The sequence below is a fragment of the Balaenoptera borealis genome, assembly GCF_965194805.1.
Source record: "Balaenoptera borealis genome assembly, chromosome: 4".
Lineage (NCBI taxonomy): Eukaryota > Metazoa > Chordata > Mammalia > Artiodactyla > Balaenopteridae > Balaenoptera > Balaenoptera borealis.
In genome coordinates, this window is record NC_138861.1 from 57,611,157 (window position 1) to 57,632,063 (window position 20,907).

Below are 20,907 nucleotides of genomic sequence, written 5' to 3' on the forward strand. Positions count from 1 at the left end.
CCTGGCACCTTGTCCATGGCAAGTGCTGGATCCAACACAAACGATTACCAGGTTTTCATCTGCACTGCCAAGACTGAGCAGTTGGATGGCAAGCATGTGGTCTTTGGCAGGGTGAGAGAGGACATGAATATTTGGGGAGTCATAGAGTACTTGCGGCCCAGGAATGGCAAGACCAGCAAGAATATCACCGTTGCTGACTGTGGACAAATCTAATAAATTTGACTTGTAGGAAAAAAAATCTTCGAATTGTACAATTGAATATTTACAAGACTCTTCTGAGGATTAAAATAACTAATCCATGTAAAAAAGAACTTAGTGTAACAGTCAGCACAGAGCAAATACTCAGTATATATTTGTGGTTAATGTCGTAATTACTGAATATTATTAATGGGAGCCACATTCTAGAACCACATGATATTAGCAATATTCTAGAAATCTTAATCCTTCTGTAGGAATGGGGGAACCTGGAACTTGACAAGTTAGGTGACTACTGAAATAATCTTGGCCTATAGTTAAAAAAAATTTTTTGATTACAACAATGAGAATGGAAACAAGTAACTCTGAGAAATGAGTTTAAGGAAAAAAATTATAGAATTCACAAAGTAATTGCAGTTGAGGGGCACAGAAAATGGAGGCATTAAAAAATAACTTCAGTGTTTTAAACTCTTGAGCTCAAGAAATGTAGATTCCATTGGAAAAAATACAGACAGTGGGAGAAAATCTAACTGAGGGGAATGAAATGATACTGGATTTGAGGAGGAGGAGATAATTGGAAATCCATGGAAAATATCTAATCTGATTGAAGAGATAAAGGATTGGAGTTTAGTTAAATGACTAAGACAGCAAGTATACATTTAAAATATTATCCGAATAAAACTAATTAAAATAGTAAAAATAGATAAACTTTCCTCTTTAAAAAAATTATGTCATGGGGCAAAACCAAGGTTTGACACATTGGGAACATCCAGAGTTAAATTATGGAAGAAAGTAGAAGAGCCAATGAAGGAAAAATGTTCTCAGAGGCAAGAGGAAGACAGGGTAGAGCCCTGCTATGAGCAAGATATGCTATGTACTCTGAAAGGCAAAATTAGGCATGAGAGCAGGCCATTATATAGACTTTTAGTAACGTGATGATGAATGGCCATGTGAGGAATGCAAAGAAAGCTAATACAAGAAGACCTTCTCAGCAAAAAATAAAGAATGAGGCAAGGTCATTTGCTGAGAATGATGGAAGAAGATGGAGTTGAGTGCTTAGTTGGGACCTTGGAAGAAAAGATATGAAATTCTTGAATTGGGCAATTTGAGGAGAGTTTATTATAGAGTTGTGAGCAAGGATTAGGAAGAAAAAGGGATGGTGCATTACTCCAGGGCTAGTGGTTGGGAAAACTATTACCATCCCTGGGCCTGGAGAAGAGAGAGGAGGGGGCAGTTACTGGGACCCAGAGAAAGCTGTTTGGCGGGGACCACTTGGCAGGAGCTGTGGCCTTTAGGTAAAGGGACGTAGCCAACCTGCAGGAACTGGTAAGGGGGGAGCTGGGGGAATAGGTGGCCTGACCTCACTCTCCTCTTGCCGTCTAGATTTCAGGTAAAGCCATTAGCTGAATCAAGCTGGAAGCTAGAGGGCCAGGGGGCCAGATTGTTACAATCTCATGGATCAGCTTCCTACTGCACAGAGCAGGATAGATACCGTGGGAAGTGGATCCAGCATGACTGCTTACCAAACGTAAAATAGATAGCTAGTGGGAAGCAACCGCATAGCACAGCGAGATCAGCTCTGTGCTTTGTGACCACCTAGAGGGGTGGGATAGGGAGGGTGGGAGGGAGGGAGATGCAAGAGGGAAGAGATATGGGAACATATGTATATGTATAACTGATTCACTTTGTTATAGAGCAGAAACTAACACACCATTGTAAAGCAATTATACTCCAATAAAGATGTTAAAAAAAAAAAAAAAGAGTGGGAAAGGTTGGGCAGTGCCACTGTCGGAACAGGGACAGGGAGCCAAGGGATGAAAAAGAACTGCCAAGCTTCTCTAGAAGATCTGGTTGATGCTAGTCAGTACTTTAAAAAAAAGGTACTTACAGAAGAAATTTAAAAAACATTGTAAATCAACTATACTTCAAAAAAATAATTTTTTTAAATTTTAAAATAAAATAAAGGTACTTTTATCTTATTACAAGGATCATATGTAGTCATTGTAGAAAATTTCAGAAGTGTTAAAATCAAAAAAGAAAATGAAAACTACCCCAAATCCTACTCTCTAATGGTAATCACTTCTAAAATTTTTGAAGATACTCCCATTCTTTTTTATATGCACACACAAAAAAAATTTTTTTAAAACAAAATGAGATTACATTTTGTTTTTACATTACGTTCAGGGGTGTACACCCTGAAATCATCTAAAGTTCTTTGGAAATAATAAGCAACAGAAACCAAATCAGATCAACTTAAGTATTAATTAATTAATTAAATATTTATTGACCGCCTACAATGTATAAGGAATTTCATAGCAGTTAACAAAACAGATTAAGTTTGTGATTTCATGGAATTTACACTCTAGTGGAGAGAGACAGACTATAAGCAAATAAACAAACCATGCATAATATTTTAGGGGGTCATAAATGCTGTAAAAAAATTAAGCTGGTAAAGGGATAGAAGCTAATACAGTTGTCCCGGTGAGAAACAGCCGCTTGGACTAGGAAGGTAATAAGGGAAGTAGAGAGTGAGAGTTGGCTTCTGGATGTATTTCAAGGCAGAGCTGACAGATTTGCTGATGAGGGCACACAGGGATTCTGATTGCCCCTTCAGATCCACCCTCTACTCCTTCCCGGGGACTGGAAATCTGACCTCCGCAGACCACACATCTGGAATCTCCTGTCCTCCTTTGGTTGGGTTCAGACAGTGAAATGAACTGAAAGGAAATTGGAGGGCAGGAGGGGAACAAGACAGAAATATTTACTCTCCTGGCGCCTGCCCTGCCAGGCTACAGTTTGGCAGCCATCTTCTATGACCACAGCTCTTGCCGGTTCTGGTAAACCCTTCTCACCTCTGCCTCCTTCCAGCCTTGGGCAGTAACGGCTTCCCACTGTGACTCCCCCTTGGGTGCGTCACCATTGCTTATTACTTTCCCTTAACCTGACCGCACATTTGTAAATAATCCATTGAATTTTTCTCAGATACCGCTTTTAGTGTGCTGTCCGTATCCTGCCGGGACACTGAGTGACACAGGATGTGGAAAAAAAAAAAAAAAAAAAAGAGTCAACGATGACTCCAAAGTTTCTGGTCTGAGCAACTGGAAGAATAGGGCTGCTATGTACTGAATTGGGGAAAAAAATCAATAGTGTAAAATGAATGCATTAGAAGGATATGGGGTACTTCACAGAATGGAATAAAAGGCAGAAATGTAAAGCAGCAAGTTGAAGTTCCTGGCCTGCTGAGAGCTCAGGATGGAAGTTGGCAATGATTGGTTAGAGCTCCTAAAGGGAAAATGGGCTCAAAGTCCTCCATTGAAGGGAAGGGGCCAGAGGTCAGCTCTTACTGCTTGAAGGTGGAAATAAAACTATTGTTGACTGCTTGCCTGGGCTACATTTAGCATGCTTGAGGCCTCGAGGAAACCAGAGACTGCTAAACATCCTTCAATGCACAAGACAACTCTTTCACAAAGAACTACTCGGCCCAAAACATCAATAGTGCTGAAGCTGAGAAACCCTTCTCTGTATGAAGGCTGCCTCGTGCTTCAGTTTCTATGTCTTAGAAGACAAATCAGATTACTCTAGATCCAGGGCCTCAAACTCTATTGGAAACCAATTTTAAAAGCGACAGTGGCAAATATATGGGTACTGTCCAAATAGGCTCTGCAAGCAGAGGCACCACCTTTGGAAATTTTTGTTTGAAAGCCTAGAGTGGAACTTGACAACGCTATGGCAAAGTGCAACTGTGCAAACGGACACAACCCCACTCAGTGTAGCGCAGGCTTATTCATGGTTTAAATAGAGCACTCTGTATGTGCTCAAGTTTGCAACTGAAATTAATAAGGTTGTAAATCACGTTACAGCTTTAAAACTCATGCAGGAACCTTTCCAGGCAGCTGAGAGCTATGGTATTGTCTAATGACAGGTTCTGAAGCAGGCCTGCAACAGGGCTGCATTCATCAGGCACAATACGCTTTTTGTGTTCCAAGGATTCTCCTGGGACTCCCTGACTTACCTGGAGTAGGTAGACAGTTTCACTGGAGAAAGCAGCCTAGGCTCCGAACTCGCTTTTGTCCTTAGCACAAAGGCAGGACTGAGAAGCTGGGTCTGGCCCAGGGCCAGGGAGGCACGGAGAGCAGATTAAGAAGGTGAACTTTGCAAATGACCCACAGAGCCTCAGGGCTTGGATGGCTCAGTTGTCTCCTAATGTTCTGGCAGAGAGAAACATTTTTTATAAAGTAAGAATGATTTTTTTCCTTTTTTTCCATTTGGAGGTAGAAAGTTTTCTGTCTAAAATAAATAAGAAAGCTCTGTTCTAGAGAACTCTGTATCCTTGGCTGACCTATGCCCCACCACCCTCTTAGAATCTGTTTTCTGATTCCCAACTGATAGCTCTGCCCTTTATTTTCGAGGGCCAGGAAGGAACAAGTCTTTGGGGTAGAAATTATGCAGCTATGTCCCAAGAGTTTGAGCTCTAATTATCAGAAAAGTGTGACAATTCTATAGTTTTCCCCATCTCATTTTGCTACCTCTGAAAGTCCCCTAAATTTACTTAACAGTATTGTATCTCCCTGAAGCTATAAAGTCAGGCTATTTTTTTTTCCTTAACACGAGAATGTTTTAATTGTAAATATGAATTCTACAGAGATTGTGCTTGAGTACTACAGTTTAGGCGGTCAAATTAGTTCTGCAATTTAATTCAGTAAACTCCGTTAACTGCTATTTTCCTATCAGTTATAATATAATAATAAATATGTAGGTGATCTCTTCAGATATATATGTTTTGAACTCTATGCATATTAAAAATCAGTTAATGTGATAAGACCATTAATTCACTCACAAAAGTGTTCTTAACTCATGAGATTAACCAAAGTTTATTTACACTATTAGTAAATTGCTCTGTGTGTGTGTATGCATTATACAGGTACATAACCACTTTGTGAAACACTTATTTCATAAAATACAATCATCATAGTAATACTTGGAGTAATTTTTTAAAATTAGTCTCATTTTTTAAAAGTTACATTTAGTATTCATATGTTTACTTCTTATTTTGATATGGAAAAATGACATCCTTGGGGCATTTTCTCCTCCAAATAATGTAAATATCCTGTGAAATATTATGATATTCATTATTATCTTTTTCAGCTTTTGATTCTCCTCTTCACTGGCTTATTCTTTCTGGTTATAAAACAGCTAAATAAAAATATAAGCTTATGATGAATTCCCATTAAACCTTGTATACAAAATTTGTATTCTTTCTTTCATACAGCAATAATAATTGAAATTCCTAGTAAACGCACACACAAAAATATATCATTAAAATCTTATTTAATTCACTACCGTAGTCATTTCATTCATCTCAAAATATGGTCTTCAGACTACCTGAGGATGCAGGTGCTAACATGCATCCTCACCTCAGAAATTTTGAGGATCTCACCTCAGAAATTCTGATTTAGTAAGTCAGGAGTGGACCCAGGAATCTGTTTTCTGTTTTTTGTCTCTCAATGTAGCAAGTGAGTCGCACTCTCCATCTTTTTTAACATGTGTGGGGTTTTTTCTAGCTTAATTGAGGTATAACTGACAAATAAAATTGTAATATATTAAAAGTGCACAGCGTGATTTGATACATGTGTACATTGTGAAAAGATTCCTACACTCAAGTTAATTAACACATCCATCACCTCACATATTTACCTTTTTTCTGGGGGCAGAGGAGAGGTGAAATCATTTAAGTTCTACTATCTCGGCAAATTTTAATTACACAATACAGTATTATCAACCATAGTGACCATGTTATACATTAGATTCTCAAGCCTTATTCATCTTATAACTGAAAGTTTGTACCCTTTTACCAAACTCTCCCCAATTCCCCCATACTGCAGCCCCTGGCGACCACCATTCTACTCTCTGTTTCTATGGGTTCGAATTTTGTTTTAGATTCCACAAATAAGTGATACTATGCAGTATTTGTCTTTATCTGATTTATACCACTTAGCATAATTTCCTCCAGGTTCATCCATGTTGTCACAAAAGGCAGGATTTCCTTCTTTTTTAAAGGCTGAATAGTATTCCATTGCATGTGTGTGTGTGTGTGTGTGTGTGTGTGTCACATTTTCCTTATCCACCATCTCTTGATGGACACTTAGGTTGTTTCCATACCTTGGCTATTGTGAATATTGCTGTAATGAACATGGGAGTACACATATCTCTTCAGGATAACGATTATATTTCCTTTGCATATATACCCAGAAGTAGGATTGCTGGATATGGAAGTTCTATTTTTAATTTCTTGAGGAACCTCCATTTTTGCTTTCTATAGTGGCTGTACCAATCTACATTCCCACCAACAGTGTACAAGTGTTACCTTTTCTCCACATCCTCACCAGCATTTGTTATCTCGTCTTTTTGATAATAGATATTCTAACAGGTGTGAGGTGATATCTCATTGTGGTTTTGATTTGCATTTCCCAGATGATCAGTGATGCTGAACATCTTTTCATGCACCTGTGGGTCATTTGTAGCTCTTCTTTGGAAAAATGTCTATTTGGGTCCTTTGCCCTTTTTTTAATTGGGCTATTTGGGGGTTTTATGCCATTGAGTTGAGTTCTTTGTATATTTTGGATATTAATCCCTTATGGATATGTGTTTTGCAAATATTTTCTTCCATTCTGTAGGTTGCCTTTTCATCTTGCTGGTGGTTTCTTTTGCTGTGCAGAAACTTTTTAGTTTGATGTAGTCCCACTTGTTAATTTTTGCTTTTTTTGCTTTTGCTTTTGGTGTCAAATTCAAAAAATCATTGCCAAGACCAATGTCAAGGAGTTTTCCCCCTATGTTTTCTTCTAAAAGTTTTACAGTTTCAGGTCTTACATTAAAGTTTTTAATCCATTTTGAGTTGTTGTTTTTTTTTTTAATAGTAATCTTTTATTTATTTATATATTTATTTTTGGCTGTGTTGGGTCTTCGTTTCTGTGCGAGGGCTTTCTCTAGTTGCGGCGAGCGGGGGCCACTCCTCGTCGCGGTGCACGACCCTCTTCACTATCGCAGCCTCTCTTGTTGCGGAGCACAGGCTCCAGATACGCAGGCTCAGTAGTTGTGGCTCACGGGCCCAGTTGCTCCACGGCCTGTGGGATCCTCCCAGACCAGGGCTCGAACGCGCGTCCCCTGAATTAGCAGGCAGATTCTCAACCACTGCACCATCAGGGAAGCCCTTGAGTTGGTTTTTGTGTGTGGTTTAAGATAGGGGTCCAGTTTCACTCTTTTGCATGTGGCTATCCAGTTTTCCCAACACCATTTATTAAAGAAATATTCTTTTCCCGTTGTAAATTCTTGGTGCCTTTGTCAAAAATTAATTAACCAGGGACTTCCTTGCTGGCGCAGTGGTTAGGAATCCACCTGCCAGTGCAGGTGACACGGGTTTGAGCCCTGGTCCAGGAAGATCCCACATGCCACAGAGCAACTAAGCCCGTGAGCCACAACTACTGAGCCTGCCCGCCACAACTACTGAAGCCCACGCGCCTAGGGCCCATGCTCCACAACAAGAGAAGCCACCACAATGAGAAGCCCATGCACCACAATGAAGAGCAGCCCCTGCTTGCCACAACTAGAGAAAGCCCACACCCAGCAATGAAAACCCAATGCAGCCAAAAATAAATAAAATTTTTTAAAAAATTAATTAACCAAATATGCATGGGTTTATTTATGGGCTTTCCATTCTGTTCCATTGATCTACATGTCTGTCTTTACGCCAATACCATACTGTTTTAATTACTATAGCTTTGTAATGTAGTTTGAAATCAGAACAGGTGAGGCCTCCAAGCTTTGTCCTTTTTTCTCAAAATTGCTTTGGCTATTTGGGGTCTTTTGTGGTTCCATACAAATTTTAGTACTCTTTATTCTATTTCTGTGAAAAATGCCACTGGAATTTCGATAGGGATTGCATTGAATTTGTAGATCACTTTGAGTAGTATGGACATTTAAACAATATTAATTATTTCGATCCATGAACACAAAATATCTTTCCATTTCTTTGTGTCTTCTTCAATTTCTTTCATCAATGTTTTACAGTTTTCAGTGTACAGCTCTTTCACTCCTTGGTTAAATTTATTCCTAAATATCTTGTTCTTTTTGATGCTATCATAAATGGGATTGTTAATTTCTCTTTCTAAGAGTTCATTTTTAGTATATAGAAATGCAACTGACTTTTGTATATTGATTTTGTATCTTGTAACTTTACTGAATTTATTTATCAGTTCCAACAGGGTTTTTTGGTGGAGTCTTTAGGGTTTTCTATATGTAATATTATGTCATCTGCAAACAGAGACCATCTTACTTCTTCCTTTCTGATTTGGATGCCTTTTATTTCTTTTGCTTACCAAATTGCTCTGTCTAGGATTTCCAGTACTATGTTGAATAAAAATAGTGAGAATGGGCATCTTTGTCTAGAAATCTGTATTTTAATAAAATTACCACATTTTATGCCCAATGAAATTTAAGAACCATTTATTTTAAAGATACCTGTTGTGGGTTTTTTTTTTTGTCATTTGAAATAGAGGATCAATTTCATACTTAATTTTGCCTTGATAATTTTATATTTTTTCTTCAAAAAAAGTCTCTAAAACTGTATAAACTTCAAGCCCCACAGAAACCTCAATCTATTCCTGCTGTAGATAAATCTGTAATATATACTTTTGTGTTTCTAAATGGTACCCATATATAATTTAAAGGAACATGGTGGAAAACATGGAAGATTTCAAAAGGAGATATGAAGAAGCAATATCCAAAATAAGAAATAATCCAGGGATTTAAGTGCTCCACATTTCCAGAAGTTGATACCAATTTATAAGAGTCTACAGCTGCCAATTCTTGAACATGAGTGCATGAAGGCAACAGGCAGCAAGTTATCTGGTCAGGGGAGCAGCTGACCTATAGTACCCTTTGAGGGATCACCCCCTGGTACCAGTTGTGGTACAGTATTTGGTCAGATGATATTTCACAACTAACCAGATGTTTAACTCTCACGTCATCGCAGGACTGACTCTGTTCGGCCCGAATTTGGACTTGGGTTAAAAATATAAAAAAGATTATGTCTTTCTAGGTATATTGGTCATCTTTCCACTCACAATCCATTCTTAGACAATCTGCCTTCTTTGCTTTGGTCATGATTGTTTCAGGTGACTCCACTTTCTTAGCCACAACCAGGAAAGCAGGAGTAAACACCTGATTCAGGCTGAGTCAGTTAGATGTTCTCATTTCAGAAGTTGAACCAAAATACAGAGATTGAAGCTGTTCGTATTGTGCAGAGGAGTTCTCAGCAGTGGGAACAACAGTGCAGACATGAGGCTGTGACAAATCAAAGCCTCAGGTGAGAACTGTGGGGAAGTGAACCTCAAAAAGCTTTGGAGACATCAGAAATGAATGGGATAGAGGAGGAGGAGCAAGTGGACACACGCAGAGAAGCAGAGATGAGAGATCATCTGATCCCAGGAAGAGTAGCCGTTGGGTGACTTTCTACTTCCCAATAAATATCCTTTCCACCTATACTCATAATGCTGAGTTGAGGGAATTTCTGTTCCCTTCAGCAGAGATCCCTAATGGAGACATGGTGTACTCATCAGCCGCAGTTTTTAGAGTAGTTAAGGAAGGAAGTACACATCCTGTGGAACGCGCTAAAGACTTCAGGCTTCCTGTGGGATGCAGATAGAGTGTTGAAGCTCAGCCTGGTGGGCATCGAAGAAGCAGAAGGTTGAGGGTCAACAGGGCATGCAGCTATGAGGATGATGAGGACCCCGAACAGGAAGACTCTATACCTACAAAAAGGAAAGTGAAGGGCATTCAAATGTATGGAGATTTTAGCTACATTAGCAAAGGGGCACATTCAGCTTCGTAGTCTTACTTGCATTGGTTATATCTTTAATATGTTATAGAGTTAATGTACATTCAAAGTATGGTGACTAAAGAGTGATAATCTGGCTCTTTGTGGCAGTACAGAGGTTACACTTTTTGCAGGGAAGTCAGCATAGGTATGACCATGGCACAGTGGACTAAGATCAAATCAAAAAGTTTTTCTTTACTTTTTTCTTACTACCTCTGCCCCACCTCCCCTGCTCCAAATACTAGTAAGAATATCAAGGGAACTAAGATGGAAGTTATGCATCAGCCAAAACACCAAATGCTAGCCATTGCTTTTTAAAAACAATATTTTAAGAGATCTAGAGCATATTAGTGTGGGGCAGAGTTTGCTAATTGTCTTCTCAATACCCTTTATCTCCCATACTACTAATAATACTTTAACCTGGATCCAGATATAGCTAAAGACTGCATAGGAAATAGAATGTAAGCAGAAGTGTTGTATGCAACTTCGGGGTTAGGTGCTTCCTTCCCTCCTTTCCCTCCAAACGGGCTGGCATCAGGAGGGGTGGTGAGCTAGCTATTCTCAGACACAAAAATGAAGCCAACTCCCTAAGGATGGGAAAGCAACAAGATAGACAAGGCTCTATACTATAGGGCCACCACTTTGGTGACTGTATTTTTGAGTCTGTTGTTTCAACAGCCTAGCCAGTATCCTAAATAAGGCCATCATTATGCAGACCTTTCAGGTGATTCTCTCCACATATATTGGAACCTGACACAAATCTAGGAGAAGAGCACAGCATATTTGTAGAGAGGTGATAGACATCCCACTGCACAGTGAACCTGTGCAGGGCAATAAACAAGGGGAGTAAACAGAGGTCTGGGCAGTGAGACAGATCCACTAAGCTCTCAGCAGGATCTTAGAATAAAAGAATGTTTAAGAATACTTAGGAAAATGGGAACTCTAAGTATTTCCTGAGAATATTTATGAAAAGTGTGATGAGATATACAACTGTAAGTTCAATATGACTAAATAAGGAGAATAAGGAAATGAGAATAAAAGCACAAAATAGCTGACAAGAGACAGAGTTTCCTGATGATGATAGTGTTTTGATTTTTCCTTAGGGGAAGAAATAATTTGGGAATCTCCAAAACTCTGCAATCTAGTAAAGCCTAAAGGCCAAGGTTCTAGTTATTAGAAAAGCAATAGGAAGTATTTGTTTTACTTATGTCAGAAAAATTTCACACCAGACCACTGGAAAATGGTAGACTAGCCTGTGAGTTTTGGGGCATTTGCTTCCTTTCATCTGGTCTACTCCAATCCTGAAGAATAGTAAGTACAAGCCTAATCCAATGTAGGATCAGATCAAAAATGCCCTCCAAATTAAGAGCTCTATGACTTCCTGGATGATTTCGTTCCAGACGTATACAGAAATTTCTAATTTTATTGCACAAAATATTTGTATAGTTGTTCCCAATTTTCCCATAAAATTACCATTACTGCATATTTCCCAAAAGGCATACTCATTTTTGTAATATTTTCTCCTGGCTTTGTGGTCAGCTTGCTATTTCAATTCAGTCCGAGGCCTTGTAGACAGCTGATGCTCAGTAAACATTTGGCTCTTTGTTTATTGAGTCAGATAGAGTCTCACATAACTCCAGCTTTTACTAGTAACCGTGGCTGGCAAAACCAACTGACGCCAGCATCGGTCTGTACCATACAATGTACCATGTCGTGTTTAAATGTGCCTTTGAGAATTGATTGCACTCTGAGTCTCAAAGAATTTGAAAGTTACTTAAAATTCACTTTTTAAAATGCCTACTCGTGGAAGAAGAAACAGAGACTCTACTGAAAAGACATAATTTCATCGACTTACCAGCAAATACAACCTGGAAAGATGTTGCTCTGGCCAAGATACTTCATCCCAGAAAATAATTCTTCCCAGGAGCTTCTCTGAGGGTCTTATTTAGAAAAGAGGCTTTACAAAAGAAGCTATGGAATGATAGTAAATAACAGTTTATAAGAACCCAGTTAACTCTGAAGAACTGAGTTGTTCCATCTAACTAAATTCAAAAATGTTGTATTTACAAAATATATACATATTTTGTAATACATACAAATATATGTATATACAAAATATACATACATACAAATATATGTATATATGTAAATATGTAAATATATGTATATATGTATATATGTAAATATGTATATATGTAAATACATATATATGTATATACAAAAATGTTTCTGATAAGAAAAAGAAAAACTTAGAAAATTGAATAATGAAGACTGATTTCAAATTTAATCTTAAAATTAAAAAATCAATTAAAATTATGAAAGTGAAAAAAAATGTAATCTTCAGATACAATGCTTTTTCTTCATCTCTGTCTTAGCTAACCATAATATTAAATGAAAAGTCATAGTACTATTTATATTAATAAGTCTATGAATGAATAATTATGTTTATTGTAAATAGAATTTTATGTTTCTACTTCTTTGTCGACAGAAAGTGAATTTTTCTCTTAAAAAGTAAAAGTTACATTTAACATGGGGGCTGTCTTTTCTTACGTACATTAGAAAGTAGGGCCACCAGAGGCTCTACCGGGCCTTCAGATAGAATACTTTGGAACTCAAGAGTGGTCTCCACAGGAAGGGAGCAAAGGAGGGACAGAGGCTGCCCTCTAATTTCTTTGGGGTGACCCAGAGTGGGTAGGGAACTCACCTGAATATCTACAAGTTAAAGTGTCAAGACACTTTAGGGGTTGATGAAGTAATGTCACATTTAATATTACAGGATTCAGTATCCACAGAAGTTAACGAGAGCCTAAGAGCTAAGAGCCATAAGGAAATGTGTCAACATAAAATGCAACATTGTGAGCTCTATAAAAATAGAAAGCGAGACCACCCTACTTACAAATTCACTGAAAGGACTGTAGCACCAGCAGAGAGAGGGCCCCTTCTTCACTTCACTCCCCCTTTACCTATAACAACATAGATGTTGACCGCAAAGGACCTAATCCAACATCAATCAGCCACTGGGAAAGGATGATTTTAAGTACAAACTGTGAGGCAGTGACCCCCATGTGTCATGTCGAAGTCAGTAGACACCTGAAGAGCCAGCAGGGCAGCTGTGCCAAAGCAACCAGGCAGAGACAAAAAGATGGGATTCTTTTAAAGACTGGCAAAGAGATCAAGTTAACTCTTCCAGGACCTGCCAAGGGAAAAGAAGAACTTGGAGTGCTGGGAGAATTGGAGTGCCTGCAATTACACAGGGGGAGCTCAGAGCCAGCAGTGTTGTCATGACACTTACCCCTTCGGTTACCCCCTCAACCTGCTGTGGAAGCTGGGGATATGTACTGATTACAGCACACTTCACTTAATTTTTTGTTTGTTTTTGGTTTTTGGTTTTTTACTGAACTTTTTAATGTAAAATTGTTGACTCAATACAAAAAAGGCCCTCTACTCAAAAGAATCTTTTGAAAACCTTTCCTATTGTTGGTTTTTACTCTAATCTAACTCCTAACATTAGGGATAATTTTAGTATTTAGTATGATAAAGGATCCTGGCATTGTTAGCATAGGAAATAGCATTTTGTCTTGCTTCCTTTGTTTAGTGTATATCAAACTTATAAAAATCAACATCATACGCTCTCTGACACTATCATTTTATAAATTCAATTTGAATTTAGTGATGCATGAGAACTTAGTGAATAACCCCTTGGCTTTTGAACAGTTTTAAAAACTAAAGCATAATATATTTTAAAGGCAAAGGCAAAGAGCAAGATACTTATACATACAAGATATATGTATAAATATAAAAGCAATACTATTAGTAACATTGATAGCCTTGTTTTTTTCATATGGACAAGATTCAGTTTCTATGACCTTAACTGTAACTTTCTACAGTAAGGAATATGGTACATATATTATAATGTATGCAGGAGTAGCTGTCAAAGGAAGTCTGTTCTATATTCAACAATTTTCTGGTTGAAAAAAAAACTGACTTGGCATTCAAATTAATCTTTTAATATTCATTACCTATTTATATGTAGATTGTAAATTCCTGATAGTGGTCAGGAGGCCAAGTTTCAATGGACCTGTAAAAACTGATCAGTGGGCCTCTCTGAGAGGTCTGAAGGAGGAGATCTGTTATTGTGGGAGGGAGGGAAGGTCCATAGAAAACTGCAGTTTCTTCAGCATAAAGTTTGATTTCTCTCACCATATTTCTCCAGCATTATCTTTCCTCCTTACCCAACATTATCCTTAAGCATTCAGAAGACATTTTGGATTCAGGAATGGAAATTATCTTATACTTTAGAGTAGTGGATTTCGGGTATGTATTTTTTCACTTTAAAATGCAAGTGGTTATAAGTATAAATACGATTTAAGTCAAAATTAGCAGATCATTTTCTAAGATTTATGTCAAAATTAGCTGGGTTGATCCAAAGAGTATTTCATATGGTCAGATCTTTGGGTCTTAGTTTCCACTATCACACAGTTCAAATGAGCAACATATTAAGAATAGCTTTCTGAAATACGTAAAGGAACACAATTAAAAGGAGACTTTTCCTTTGGAATGGATTACTTAGAGAATTTATAAGTATACCTCCACTGGCAATCTTTCAAGGTAAAATAAGAAAACTATTTTTCCAAGATAGTTTAGGTATAATTTTATTAAAGATAGAAAGATAAATAAACTATCAAAACCTCCACTATATCATTGACATAATATTTGTGTTGATATGTTAGAAAATAAAAGAAACTGATTTTGGTAAAACTTTTATTTGTTCTTTCATGCTATTAATGAAGCCCTTTTTTTCATAGCACTAAAGATGGAAATCACACTTGATTGAGCTTGTAGAATGATCAGTATAGCAACAGGAGATAGGGGAGAGAGAGAAAGGAACACAGAAGAGCACTGATGCATTAAATGTTCCTTTTTTAGGAAACTAGCTTCTCCTTTGAATGGTGTTGTCTTCTTCACTCACACAAAATCCGCTCATCTGCTAGAATTCACCAAACCATCTAGTGGTGTTATCTACCCCTCCCCATGTTTTCAAGCTCACAAATTATATCATGCTGTTCTTAAGAAGGAAAGCTGAAAATGGGCTAAATCCATAGCCCAAACTTTAGCTCCCAAACTCTCTAACCTTGTTTTATGCTTTACCAGCAGGTCTCAACCCCTATTTATACTGAAAGTCCAGTTCTGCTTTCCTGTCCAACTTGTTGTACCTTTTGCTCTACTGGTTTTCTAGATTTTGCTCCCTGTTCTCTCCTGGTAGGGTGTTTCCATAGATTTATACTCCACATCACTTAAAGGTGTCCTCACAACACTCTCCAGCCCACCCCTTATCTGTGTCATGTCCTCAGTGGGGACCCAGACTGGAGTGGGTCAAAAGAACAGGTTGGGACCAGTGCAATTTTAAATTCTGAGGCTCCACAAAAAAAGTTAAGAGTTTCCTGCTCTATGTTAGTTGCAAAGAGAAATATCTCCAGCAGCAAGTTTGAAACAGCTTTTCTTATTCATAGTCAGCAAAGAAATGATACTTGAACAATATTTATACCTTTGGAATCACCAAGTCCAGCTGATGTACAAACTGGGTTCTTTAGCTTGCACCCATATTTTTGTCTTCTTCCCTAATTTCACATTTCATTCTCGTAGGAGGCATGACTAAAAGGAAACCTTGAAAGAAAGCATCAAAGTGAATGAAAAAGTTAAGAGAAAAGCTCCAAATAGGGGAGAATAATAATAGAGAAAAATATTTTTGAAATGAAAGTCATCATTTCAAAATATGTGAAAGGCTAATTACTAAAAATATATGGCCTGAAAAGGAAAATATTGAAAGGAAAAAATATAACATTAATAAAAACCATATTTGTCATTTGTCAAAACAGGACTGAAGATCAAGCATGATAGACAAATATTCCAAGATACATTTCCTAAAGGAATTACAATATTCTATTGGAACACCCCATCCAATATCACTTGTTCAAGGTCATGTCTCTCAGACAGAGCCACTCGTTAATTTTCATAAGTCCAACTAACTGCTTAGTATGACATTCAGGGCTGTTTGCAGTCTGGTCCCCAAGTTGTCACTATTGTAGAGGGTAGTATAATTTCATGTGTTAATTTCTTGTATCATCTTGGCTGAGCCATGGTACCCAGATACCTGGTCAACAATTATTTTGGATGTTTCTTTTTTTTTTTTTAATTATTTATTTATTTATTTTTGGCTGCGTTGGGTCTTTGTTGCTGTGCATGGGCTTTCTCTAGTTGTGGCGAGCGGGGGCTACTCTTTGTTGCGGTGCGTGGGCTTCTCATTGCGGTGGCTTCTCTTGTTGCAGAGCAGGGGCTCTAGGCACGTGGGCTTCAGTAGTTGTGTCACACGGGCTCAGTAGTTGTGGCTCGCGGGCTCTAGAGTGCAGGCTCAGTAGTTGTGGCACATGGGCTTAGTTGCTCCGCGGCATGTGGGATCTTCCCGGACCAGGGCTCGAACCCGTGTCCCCTGCATTGGCAGGCAGATTCTTATCCACTGTGCCACCAGGGAAGCCCTGGATGTTTCTGTGAAGGGTATTTTTGTGTTTTTTAGATGAGATTTAACATTTTAATTGGTGGACTTTGGATAAAGCAGATTACCCTCTGTAATGTGGGCGGGCCTTATCCATCCAGCTGAAGGTCTCAACATAACCAAGGCTGAGCGAGAAGGAATTCAGCCAGCAAACTGCATTTGAACTTGAACTGCAACCCTTCCATAAAGTTGCAGTATGCCAGCCTCTGCAGATTTTGGACTTACCAATCTTCTACAACCATGAGCCAATTTCTTAAAATAAATCTCTCTCTCTCAACATCTTTCTCCATATAGAGGTAGAGATGGAGACATAGATGTGTCCTCTCGGTTCTGTTTCTCTGCAGAACCCTGCCCAGTACAGGTAGTAATAAGATCATGGATTCTATAATCAGAATTATATAGATTTAGGACCCAGCTCTGCCATTTACTAACTGTATAATATATATCTGGAAAGTTACCTCTCTAAGCCTCAGTTTCCTCATTTTAAAAATAGGACTAAAACAACCCCCTCAATTCTCTAGCCATGCAGATTACATGGCATGTAATCTAGTATCTCTATTCTTTTGCTTCTGCTGCTCCCTTGCCTGTCATAAATTTGTTCCTGTCTACCTAGCAAAACCTTACTTTTCCTTCCACACCTGCAGTGGTTTTAAAAATATGTTCATGGGACTTCCCTGGTGGCTCAGTGGTTAAGAATCTGTCTGCTAATGCAGGGGACACAGGTTCGAGCCCTGGTCCAGGAAGATCTCACATGCTGCGGAGCAACTAAGCCCATGCACCACAACTACTGAGCCTGCACTCTAGAGTCTGCAAGCCACAACTACTGAGCCTGCATGCCACAACTACTGAAGCACACCTAGAGCCCATGCTCCACAACAAGAGAAGCCACCGCAGTGAGAAGCCCACACACTGCAACGAAGAGTAGCCCCCGCTCTCTGCAACTAGAGAAAGCTCGCACACAACGAAGACCCAACGTAGCCAAAGATAAAAATAATTAAAAAAAAAAAAAGATTAAAAAAATAAAAAATATGTTCACAAATTCTTTGATACTGTTCCCTTCAAGTTTAATTCTCTTCCCTTTCAGTACAGGTTGGACTTACTGACTTGCTTCAATAAATAGAATATAGCAGAAGTGATAGTAGAACATGTCACAGATAAAGCTATAAAATGACTGCAGCTTCCATCTTGGTCTCCTTCTCCCTCTCTCTCTCATCACTTGTGATGGAGGAGCCAGTCACCTGGTCATGAGCAGCCCTATGGAGAGACCCAGTGGCTAGGAACTGAAGCCTCCTGCCTACAGCCACATGACTGAACTTGAAAGCAGATTCTCCAGTCCCGTCATGATTTCAGCTCTAGCCAACAACTTCATTGCAACCTCATGAGAGATCCTGAACTAGAACCACCCAGCTAAGGTACTCACAGTTCTTGAGCCTCAGAAACCGTGTGAGATACTAAATACTTATTGTTTTACACAGCTAAGTTTTGAGGTAATTTGTTCAACAGAAAATAATAAATGCCACATTCAAGTCTATAAAGCCTTTTCTGACCAACACAGAGACTTTCTCCTCTCTGTTTCTTACCTTGTGCAAGGCTGGGAGCTGATAGAGGGTGGGCCATTTTTAACTGTATTAAGTGAAAAAAAAAAAGATTAAAGTCAAGCCTGGCACATAAAGGGTTACAAGAGTTAAGCTAACAATTAGTGTTCCCTATGCGTCACACGTTGGTCCAAGCCTTTCGTAAATATTATCCCATTTAGTCCTCATAAAAACCTTGGAGATATACTATTATTATCCCCTGTTTTACAGTTGATGAAACTGAGGTCAAGTTATAGACAAGCTGGTTAACTTGCTCATGGTCACACAGCTAGTAAATGTTGAATTAAGAAATGAATGAATGGAAGTTTCTTACAAACAGGACCACTCGTAGAATGACTCTTAGAATCTCGTATGGTGCCTACCCCAGTATTCCAATGGGTCTCAAATATTTACTAAATCACTGTCTGGTAATAGAAGCAGCTTATGTATGTGAGAAAGAAGTCTTGGCAACCCTGATTGTGGATAATTTAAATCGATTCCCCAAACATAATTCTTTTCCTTCAGTGAGAAGAAATAAAGATTACAGTAAACATTTGTTGTGATGAGACTAAAAATACACTTTGGAAGATGTTTACCTGTCTCTCCACACCTCCCACATACACATAATGCTCGACAAGAAATATAATGTATTGGTAGTTTGATTATGTAAGATATACAAAAGTATTTTTTTCCAAATTTACTAAATTTGGTAGTTCAGCATTCAAAACAGTTTGTGAGAGTAAAATGGTGTTATTTTAATTATGTATTTTTCCTCCCAAGAACAAGGAAAGAATGTTCCTTTTTGATTTACAAATTTCAAATAGTGGCCCCTATCTGACTCCGGGGGTCCTTTTAATAAGGCATGCAACCAATGATCCCTCCCAGTGAAGTCTTTCAAAATAAGCACCTAAATATGAGAAACATAAAGCCAGTTTCTATTCAGAGTTGGTCAAAATCTGGAAAGCAGCTTGTGGCTTCCTATTTTAGAATTTTTGACTTTTCTTTGAGCACTTCTCCCCACTTAATAGGAAGTAGGAGGTATAAAATAAACAAGGACCTTCTGTATAGCACAGGGAACTATATTCAGTATCTTGTAATAACATATAATGGAAAATAATCTGAAAAAGAATATATATCTACATGTAACTGAATCATTTTGCTGTGCACCTGAAACTAACCCAACATTGTGAATCAACTACACTTCAACCAAAAAATAGTAAGTAGGTGGTCTTTATATTATTTGGTGAATGTGGACTCCTTTTTTCTTAATGTCTATTTGACAGGCTTACTCCTCTCACTTTCTGTCTCTGTAGAGATTAAAGAAAACAAGTATTTTGGGAGCTGTAAAAAGGATCCTTAAGTGTACATAAATGCTAAAGGTAAGTGATTATAATGACAATGAATCACTTCCTTTGTTCCTGTAGGCCTTAGTATTTCTCCTACAAGATAGTACCTTCATAGATTGTCTGCTGGGAACATTACCCTAAAATTTCATTTAACACAAAGGAGACTAGAAATTTTTGTCATTAGAGATTAAATATAACCTTATCTTCTATACTCATAAAAAGGTAAGCAGTCCATTTCTAATTACTTTTGTTTCTTTTTAAATTTATTTTATTTATTTATTTATTTATTTTTGGCTGTGTTGAGTCTTCGTCTCTGTGAGAGGGCTTTCTCTAGTTGCGGCAAGCGGGGGCCGCTCTTATTCGCCGTGCGCGGGCCTCTCACTATCGCGGCCTCTCTTGTTGCGGAGCACAGGCTCCAGACGCTCAGGCTCAGTAGTTGTGGCTCACGGGCCTAGTTGCTCCGCGGCAGGTGGGATCTTCCCAGACCAGGGCTCGAACCCGTGTCCCCTGCATTGGCAGACAGATTCTCAACCACTGCGCCACCAGGGAAGCCCCTAATTACTTTTCTCAAAAGACTACAGATAGCAAACCACTTTGTTCATCAACTTGATTCCCTTCAGTTGTCTTAGACTCCTGGAGGGGTCTCACTTTACATTATATTGCATTTCAGAACAGAGCTATTATTCTGAGAGCACAGTTTCTCAGCTTCCTCAGTCTGCGTTTGAAGCAGGACATGTTATATTTCAAGATTCAATATTCTAGTCATGAAATAAAAGAAGTGTAAGAAAATTTTAATAACCTGTTTTCAAGCAAAAATCAACTCTCTAGTAACACAAATATGAACTAGTCACTAAAAACTTTTTTTTGAATATTTGTTCTAAGATTAAAGGCAAACCAAAAATAACCAGAGGGTGAGTATTTTTGTTCGACGACTTCCATGCAAGCCAGTAATACCCACAGGGTGAGGCAGTAAAGGGTAGTGACTAAAAGCACATCAGGCTCTGGGGTGAGACAAACTGGGTTTGAATCCTGGCTCTGCCTCTCCAAGCTGTGTGACCAGTCTTGAGGATTTACTTTACCTCTTTTTGTTGTTGTTTATTTTTACTTTACCTCTTTATCTTCTGAAAAATGCAGATAACAAAAATACCTACAGTAGAGGAGTGCTGCAGGAATAAACAGAAGAGAATGCAATAGAAGTGCTTGGTGCAATGCCTGGTACACAGTGAGTAATCAATATATTTTAGTTATTATTATTCTCAAATGCCACATAGAAAGGTGGTAGTTTTATTCATTAAATAATAAACATTATTTTATTAGTAAATAATTAATTACTATTTTATTAATTAAATATGTTAATATTAATTAAATAAT

At 38.3% G+C, this 20,907-nt stretch overlaps 1 long non-coding RNA gene and 1 pseudogene across 2 annotated transcripts in view; one reads left to right on the forward strand and one right to left on the reverse strand.

The window, feature by feature from the left end:
- The window catches only part of LOC309627468 (peptidyl-prolyl cis-trans isomerase A pseudogene), a 34,615-nt pseudogene extending 22,483 nt beyond the window's left edge, over nucleotides 1-12,132 (forward strand). The window contains exon 2 of the transcript XR_014249458.1: nucleotides 1-12,132. This exon is cut by the window's left edge and continues 21,022 nt beyond it. The product of XR_014249458.1 is annotated as a peptidyl-prolyl cis-trans isomerase A pseudogene (transcript).
- LOC309627486 overlaps nucleotides 1-20,907 on the reverse strand; it is a 564,569-nt gene that overhangs the window by 284,238 nt on the left and 259,424 nt on the right. The gene's annotated exons all lie outside the window — the stretch shown is intronic.